Here is a 9,381-nt window from a genome sequence, read left to right on the forward strand (position 1 = left end):
AAGGCATTATCACACACACACTCACACAAGCTCATGTGTGAAGTAAAGAAGACTCTCTCTTCTTGTAAAGCTTTAATGGAAAGCTCATCTTCTACTCCAAGCTTGTGAGAAGGGAGGCATACACCAACAACTCTTGGCTTTGTGATGAAAATCCAACCAAGAGCCAAGCTCCAATGCATGCTCATCTCCTCTATCATGCTAATGACTAAGCTATGCTAAGATATTATGAATGATTATGTGAGGAGATATACTTCTTTCTCATAAGAATACACCTTCTTGCTCTCGATCTACTCTCATATCCCGCTAGCTCTCACCATCTTTGAAGGTGTGTGAGGTCTTGGGTCTGAGACCGTGAGGGAATTGATGTTATGTTGTATAAGTGTGAGCTTGGTGCTTGAAGCTTCCATCTTCATTGCACCTGCAAGTTATTGAAGGAACACAAAGTATTGTATTGTAAAATGTCTCCCTTGATGGGGAAAACCTATAATACAGAGCCTTTTGGAGGGGGGGACTGGCACCATGTAAACCCGGTCCTCAACTGTTGTCAATAGCTTAATTTCTCTCTCTCTTTTTGAAGTATTGTTCATGCCTATCTAACTAGGTGTTATGCTTTTGTTGCTCTCTCCATCCAAGCACTCTTGCTATGCTCATTAGGAATCTATTCTAATGAGATGCTCACTATGTCTATGTTATTTTCCGCTACGCATAAGTTACTAGACCATTAAATGTTACAGGTTTTGTAGAAGGTTCAGCCTCATCTTTGTCTTTTTCCTTGGGCTGTTCATGACTGGCTTCCTCCTCTTGTTTCTCTTCTACTTTTGTTTCATCGGCTTCATTGGATTTGTCAGTTGGTGAAGGGCTTGGATTAGGAATTGGTTGGTCTTCTTGTTCAGTAAAGGGTGAAGGTGATCTTGGAGACATCTCTTCCTGTTCTTGCCATGGTTCAATCGGTTTTGCAACTTCTGCTTGCCTTTGTTGTGCAATCGACTCTTCTCTTGCTTTTCTTTGTGCTTCTAGAGCCTCCTGTATCTTTAGGGCTTCGACTTATGTATACATTCTCTCAAGGAGATCCTTCGGATCTTCTTCTCAGGGTTCTTGGTTCTAGGACCCTTGATTTCCCTTGGCCTCCATGATTCCGGGTTCTCCCTTGTAGTTTGGCGACTTCTTTCATAAGATTCTTTCTCTCTTTTGAACCTTGCTTTTTTCTACCCAGGTTCTTCCTGATGGGTTGCCACTGCTTTTCTCTTCATTTCTTCTCTCCTTGTCCTTTTTTCTTCATTGTTAGAACTCTCTTCATTGCTATGGGCTTCAGGTGAGCTTTATGTTGATTCTTCATCTGATTTATAGGTTCTTTTCTTCTTTGATCTAGTGGCTCATGGAGAGGGATGAGCTAAGACTATCCATGTATTTTGATCTCGGTTGGTGGCAAGTTATCGGCCATCCCAATGGCATGGTATGCAATCTGTGTTAGAACTTCTGGAGCTCCTAGATATGCTACTCTTCCTTCCTTCTTTGTGCTCTTGAGTGTTGTAAGCACGTAATGAGCATGATCTATTGTTTTTCTTGTTGTTGACTTCAATACCTACGTGAAGGTGGTTGCAACCGCATGATTTGGAGTAGTGTATCTTGGTGGTCTCTTTGCAAGGAAGTGGAAGTGCTGGTGATAGAGACGGGCAGGATCCTCCACTTGCTTTAGAATAAGGTCAGAGAAGGTGGCGGAAACTGTATCCTTTGTGAATGTACCAGCTGTCTTTCTATCTCTGGCCCTCATTGGCATACCTTTAGTGGGTAGTTTTAGTGCTTCAGCCACTATGTCTTTGTTAATGACCACTTTGACTTTTTGTCCTTGCTGATTCGTGATATGGGTAGATCCATCCTCTTTGATGGTTGACAATAGTTCATAAGCTCGCTAGAAGTCTACTCCACATGGCTCTTGATCGTAGAATTCTCGAAGTTCTAACCATATGTTGGCTTCTTTTGTTGTTGGCTTCGTGGCTACATCATAAACTTCTTGGGTAGCATCTGCAACTCTACCTTATTTCCAGTTTTACTCTTGAACCTGCCGGTGAAGACTGTGGTGTTGTGTTCTTCAAGCTGTTCTTTTGATAGGTAGGTTACCTTGGCCGGTTTCAATGAACTCGGCTCCAACTGGTATGGTGGCAATTCTTGCAGCTTTTCTTTATGGGCCATTCTCTTCTTTGCTTTCTCATTAGCAGCTTGCATTGCACCTATTAGGGGAATGCAGTTTCAAAGTTAGAAAATTCCACAAATTTCGCTCTAAAATGCCCTATGTCTGAATTGCTGGCAAATGATGTCCGTTTTCCTTCAAATCAATTTTGGAGCATGCACAGATGCATAAAAACATTTAAAGATCAAAACCATCAAATCCAGGCAAACTTTGCAACCAAACTAAATAAACACGATTATTTACAACAACAAAAATATTCAAATTTTTTGCAGTTTTGACTTCATAGGCTTGGCAAATATGTGGTTTAGATACTCTGAGTGAAGTGTGGGCTCATTTGAGTGTACAAGGTGGAAATGGTATCAGTAATCTTCAGACTGTGAAACAGTAGATATGAAGGGATTTTGGATTTTTGAGATCCAAATGTGATCAAACTTGATTGGTGGGCTTGTCACATCATGTACTTTGGTTTCATAAGATCAAAGATGAAATTTGAACTCATTCTGGCAGAAATATAAATAACTGCGCGATTATTAACATTTTTATCAAATTCGACATTTTTTGTTCCACACTGGTTCTAGACATGCTATAGACCCTCTGGGTGAGAAATGGGATGTTTGGATCAAAAAATATAACAATTAGCTCAAAATTTAGACAAAAGAGCCTTTAATGCGCTTTTTGACAAAATCTGAGATTTTCTTGATTTGGCTCATATTTGACATGTGGCATGAGATAGACGTGTACAAATGATAGGCGAAGCAAAATGAGGATTTCCAAGCCAATTGTGGACAAAAGTAAATAATCTCGTGATTATTAACAACAGTTATACTTTTTGCTTAAAAAGATAATTCTATGACCTACACATCTTCATTACATCTAAAACAAATCTTAAAATGAGTTTGGTAAGATTTGGTCGTGTCGGCATCACTTCGTGCTCTTGTTGACTCTAAAATCACCAGTTTTTGTTACTAGTTGGTGTGTAAAGTTGTTTGGTTACTTTTGAAGCCATGGACTTATCCGCTACATAGTCCTGATGCTACTCATCCAGTTTGGGCTCATTCGGAGTCAGTTTGACTTCATATGTCAAATTTGACATTTTGCAGTTTTTGAGTTGTTTCTTGCTGCTAGAGAGATTGCCTTGAGTTTTTTCCTTGAAACCATCTAGGTAAATTGTGTATAGACCTTGTCTATAAGCTGCCCCCTGGAGTCAGAATTCAATACTGGCATGTGGCCAAAACCTAGATTATTTACTTGGGGACCCCCTCGACCCCTACCAAATGGTCATGTAATGATATAGTAGTGTTCTACTATCTAGGGGCATGCTACAGTTCAAGTCTTGTCCAATTCGGTTGAGCTGACAGACCGCTATGGCCGGTTTTTAGTTGTAGGAATTCGTACACAGCTCGGATTCTAGGGTTTTTTCTTGGGCCTAGACTTGCTACCCGACTGTACAAAAACGTTCTTTGATGAGTTTAGAACTTACCCCTCATGTCTCATGTGAAACGATGCTGAAAATGGGCGACTGTGGACTCCAAAAATCGCGCGCGAAGAAGGTAGAGAGCTCTCTTCTCCAAGAGTGACTAGTGGAAATGAAGTGATTTTGGGCTACCTTGGATATCTATACTCGGACTTCCCAAACTATTTTTCCCCAAATTCCCCTATTAGTCCTAATAGGCTGTGAAATATATGTTAGACCCGCAAATTTCCTCAATCGGACTCTGTAAGCTCATTCTGCAAAAATTTGCAAAAACAGGCCCTGGCGGCCTAATTTAGGCACCCCGCTTTTGTTTGTCGTTTTGATTAAAAAAAATTGTGCATGTCCGTCTTGTTCTTCTAATCATCAGCATATCTTCAATTTCTCCATCTGAGCTCATTTGCTATTTATTATTTTTTTTGACTTGTTTATTAAAAAAATCAAAGAAAATAATAAAATGCAGTAAAAAAGAAAAAATTGAAAGACCAATAATCAAGAAAATCCATTGAAAACACTATTTTATTACTTTTTGGTGGATTTCTCCATTTTTAAGCTCCAATATCAAGAAAATTTAATGAAAATAAGCAAAAAGTTAATTTTGATGCATTTTTTGATAGTATATACACTATTTACACTCATCGGGGAGATGTTATCAACTAAAATTCCCTTGTTGATGATTTTTAAGGATATTATTAGGTAATTTAGCAAAAAATCACACATTAACATCCAACGTTTTCCTCTCTCTTCAAACATTGCCCTTAACTAATGAAGTTTCCTTCCACCCCTCTTAGAAGGAGTACTTTGGGATGACTGTGTGCATGGGTTGAACAATTGTATCTATACATAGCCGTGGTTGGCTCTATCATGATTTGATGGTCAATGAAATGCAAACCAGTATGCGGTGCAAGAGTTGGGTCTTGCGTAGTTAACTCAAGGGTTTTTGTGGTCAAGGTTTCTTGTCAATGTTTCTTAAATAGCAGATTTTGTAATTTGTGTGCTCTTTGCTTGATTGTGCCATTTGGATGCTTTGGCACACTGATTTTTTGAGCAATAGATTTAATTCTCCATTGGTATTTTGGTTTTTAGTAGGTGAACTGTTGTGGTTGAGTGTTTTAAGATTTATCTTTCCACTAATTCATCAGCTTTACAATTTGTGGAGAAGATAAATACTCCTTTGGTTTCCAAACCCATCTAGTGCTAGTTTGTTTTTTGAAAGATGTTTTTCTGTGAATTGTCAGATGTAAAACTTTCTTCAGTATGGTAGATGAGTTTTTGGGCACTCAAATTTGAGACAGATTGTTCTTGATTTGTGCTTTTGGTATCCAAATTTGCCTGACTCCTTGCATGCTACTTGTAGCATTTGCTTGTCTAGAGGATGACATAGATTGATTATTCCCTGGTTTCTTTTGTGGGTGACCTTTTTTCCATTCCTCTTTGCTCAATCCAATTGGAACTAAGAGTTGTCCCCCTTTAAGTCCCAATCTGGTATTGCCTTGTATGTCCGCATCCATGAGATTCCAAGAATCATCGTTTCATTCATATGTTCAGCTGATATGCATACAAATTGATGAGGGCATGAAAATCCATCAGCTATCACATTCAAGTTGACTACTCCCAATGCCAGTGTTGGGTTTTTGTTGCGTCCTTTGATAGCAGATATTCCCGATGCTAAAGATTGATTCGTAGCTTTCTTGTAAGTGGAATAACTTACTGCATTCATTCGAGCTCCGGTATCTACTAATGCATTTGTGTTATGATTGTTTAGTTGTACCGTAATACGATGGTCAATTCCATCCAACCATTCATCATCCGTTGACACTGCGTCATTCTGTGATTCCCATAGTCTATCATCTGGTTCCAAAGTGTTGATGGGAATAGGTGTTTGTTGATTTTTGAAAGAAGCTTTCCTCTTGAGTACTCGAAGTCGAGCTTCCTCTTGAGCTTCATCAATAACCTGCTACTATCGTTTAATCTTTCTCTGCTTTGTTGCATGCATTTTCTCTAGAAATTTATTGGTTAGTGGAAAATGGTACTTCTTTAATCGGTATCCACTAATCCAGTTAGCCATTGGTTCACCATCTAGAGTGGACAACTTAACTGCTACACTTAGAGATACGTCTTCAATGATAAACGGTCCATTTCCCTTTTCTTGAATTTGGGAATGTGTTGCTTAAGGGAATAAACAAAAACTAGGTCCCCTTTTTTGAATATTTTTGTGATTAGATGTGAATCAAAAAATTGTTTTTGCTTCCATTTTTGTGCATAGATGTGAGCTACAGCTGTTAGCCTTTGGTCATTGAGCTTTTCTAAATCTTCAAGCCTCTCTGACAATTCATGTCCGGTCCACTCAACATCTTTAGCTACCCTTAGTGTCGGCAATATAAATTCTATCGGTAGTATGGCATCAAGACCATAAACAAGATTAAAGAGCGTAGCATTTAAAGTTGTCTTGGTTAAAACTCTATAAGCCCATAGAGCAGCATGTAGATTCATTTCCCAATCAATTCCTCCTGAACTAACCACTTTAGTCAATATCGAGCTAAGAATTTTATTCATGGCCTCAGCTTGTTCATTTTCTTGCGGATGATATGGAGCGGATTTGTTATGGATGACCATAAATTCATTCAGCAGATACTTAATTACATCATTGAGGAAATGAGTTCCCCTACCACTGACAATTTCTATTGGCAGTCCATATCTTGTGAATACATTCTCATACAAGAATGCGGTTGTGGTTATAGCATCATTCTTCCTGGTTGCCTTAGCCTCTACCCACTTGGTCAAATAGTATGTAGCTACAATGATGTATTGAGCTTGAGTTCTATAAGCAGGTGGTTGTATTGGTCCGACAAAATCTATGCCCCATTTTGCAAAAGCTCTAGCCCCCATCATTGGCGTTAAAGGCATGTTATCTACCTTGGTTGGCATTTTTTCTCATTGCCATGCATCACATCTTTAAACATATTTTTTGGCTTCTGCAAAAAGTGTTGGCCACCATTTGCCTGCCATAAAATTGCTCTAGCGGTGGTTTCACTAGATAAGTGACCTCCAGCTAATCTAGCATGTTCTTGTTCTAGAGTGGGTATATATTCATCTTCATTTGCACAAAGACGTAAATGTTGATCCTTTTCCCTTCAATACAATTGGTTTCCAATAAGAGCATAGTCTCTTGCTTTAGTTTCAATGGCTCTTTGGCGGTGTTTACTCATATCCTTCGGAAATGTTATGTTTGATAAGTAAGTAACTATATAGTTACTCCACTTAGGAACGAGTGAGATTTGAAATAATGTCACATGAGGTATGGGTGTTTGTTTCTGGCATTGAGGACAATTTTACACAAATGAGTGAACATCACTCCTCATGCTTGGCCAAAATACTCCAAGTCTCAAGATCCGTTCCATAGTTTGGTCTTCCGCAAAGTGAAGTCCTACTATGGTAATGTGTGCTTGACTTAGCTATTGGGTTTTCTCCTCAGGATTAATACAAAAAATCAATATTCCATCTCGATTTCTTTTGTATAGCCTTCCAACTAGTAATTAATATATAGCCAATTGTTCAATTAATCTTGATGTAATAGGAAGTGGTATTTGAGAACCCACTTGAGCTATGGTCATCAATGAAACCATATTTTTTTACCAACAGGGTATCATTTCCACGGAGAACAGATATGCGTTTAGTAGATCATCGTCTACCCCTTTTGGTGGTTCTCCTGAGATAATCCTTGATAAATGATTTTCTCTTTGGTGTGTGGTGCCCTTTTTTACAACTACAGTGAAATCAAATTCCAAAAGAATGATGAACCATCTCACTATTCTCCCTATGTTGCATGGCTTATTGACCAAGTACAATAAAGCTTGGTGGTCCACAAAGAACAAAAATTTGTTGGCTAATAGGTAATGTCTTTAGTTTTTTACGGCATAGATTATCCCTAATCCTTCTCTTTCGGTGGTTGTATAATTTTTCTCTGCCACATTCAGCTGTCTACTAGCATAAGAAATGGAAACATCAATTTTTCCTTCTCCTGGTTGAGCTAATATACACCCAATGATAAAATTGGAAGCATCAATATGTATATGGAATATCTTATTCCAATCTGGTGCTTTCAATATTGGGGCTAAAGTGAGAGCTTGTTTAAGCTTCATGAAGGATTCTTCACAATCACTAGTCCATGCAAAGAGTGTAAGCAAGCATTACATGGGTTTTGCAATTATAGCATACATGTAAATGAATTGTCTGTAATAGCCAGAATGTCCCATGAAAGCCTGAACCCCTTTGACTATTGTTAATCTAGGCAATTCACCAAACACATGAACTTTATCCATATGGATTGCTATGCCGTTTTAGACACTATAAAGAATTTTTTGTTGTCTGCCCATAAAGGTGTACTTTTCAGGATTTAAGCAAATCCTATAAAGTCTACATTTTTTGAATACCTTTTTAAGATTTTCAAAATGATTAGCTCGGATTGATGAATGTACACATAAATCATCCATATATACTTCCACGAAATTCCTAAGATATTATTTGAAAGCATGACTCATCAATCTGTGAAGGTTGCAGGAGCATTAGTTAACCCAAAAGGCATAACCCTTTAGGCAAAAATACCCCATTCAGTTGCAAAGGCAATTTTATGTTGATCTAAGTTTATTGTACCCCGAAAAGCCATCTAGAAAGCTGTAAGCTTCTTTTCCTACAACTCATTCTAAAACATGCTCGATGATTGGAAGAGGGTATTATCTCTGATGGTGGCATAGCCCTAGGAGTTTTTCTATGTGTCCATCAGCCAATTGTAATTTCATTCGAGTTTGTCTAATGGCCGGTTTTTCCCATGATTCCCATACTTCTTTTGTGGCTATGGCTATGCCAGCCCCGTATCCAGTATTACTATGGTTTCTACATCATTATATCTCATCGGAAGGGTTGTGTTTCCTTCTTACCCTTCGTAGTATTCTCCGACTTTGTTCATAGGGACGGATCTAATCTCCTTGTTATCCAGTTCATGTTTTAATTTACCCAAAAAAATTGCAAGCTATGTTATCCCCACCTTCTCTAAAGTTTTTTGTAAATCATTCCATAAATTTGGTCTGGTTTTTAACAGTTTTCCCAAGGTAAGAGTACATTGAAGGGTGCTGACATGATTGAATGGATGTTTTCTACCTCTAGGGTCTGTTCCGCTCTTTTTATCTGAGTGGTTCTGCACACTATGGACTCGTCTTCGTTGTCTCCTAAGTAAGAGGGTAGTGTTTTTAGAGTCAATTATTTAGACATTCTTGATGCTTCAGAGCCGCCATCCCCATACAGGGGTTGTCTATCAATGTCCATATCAGGAGGTAGATTGTCTAACCAAACTTCCCCTATAGGAGCTAACTTCGAAGTTATGCTCCCATCATTAATCTCTCTTACTTTTTCCCATAAATTTCTTGGCTAGTCTTCCTCCACAAACGAAATTCCATCTAAAGCATCTTCATTGTCAGGCACTATGAGTTTTGGCTCTTTAGTTTCAAGGTGGGGTTCTACCATCCCTTCGGGTTTCTCTTTATTGGTTTCTATCACAAGCTCCTCATGTTTTGCTATACTCTCAAGCTTGGGTTTTTGTTTTTCTAGCATTTCTTGAGTAATATTTACCAAATTTTGATAAGCTTCAAGCTTAGCTGCTTCCATTTCTGGAGAAGGATAGTGTTTCCATTTGTTTTCCATGTTTTGGTCTGCTTTAAGCCCCGCT

This window comes from Adiantum capillus-veneris, chromosome 5 (genome assembly GCF_014529385.1).
Source record: "Adiantum capillus-veneris isolate H3 chromosome 5, ASM1452938v2, whole genome shotgun sequence".
NCBI lineage: Eukaryota > Viridiplantae > Streptophyta > Polypodiopsida > Polypodiales > Pteridaceae > Adiantum > Adiantum capillus-veneris.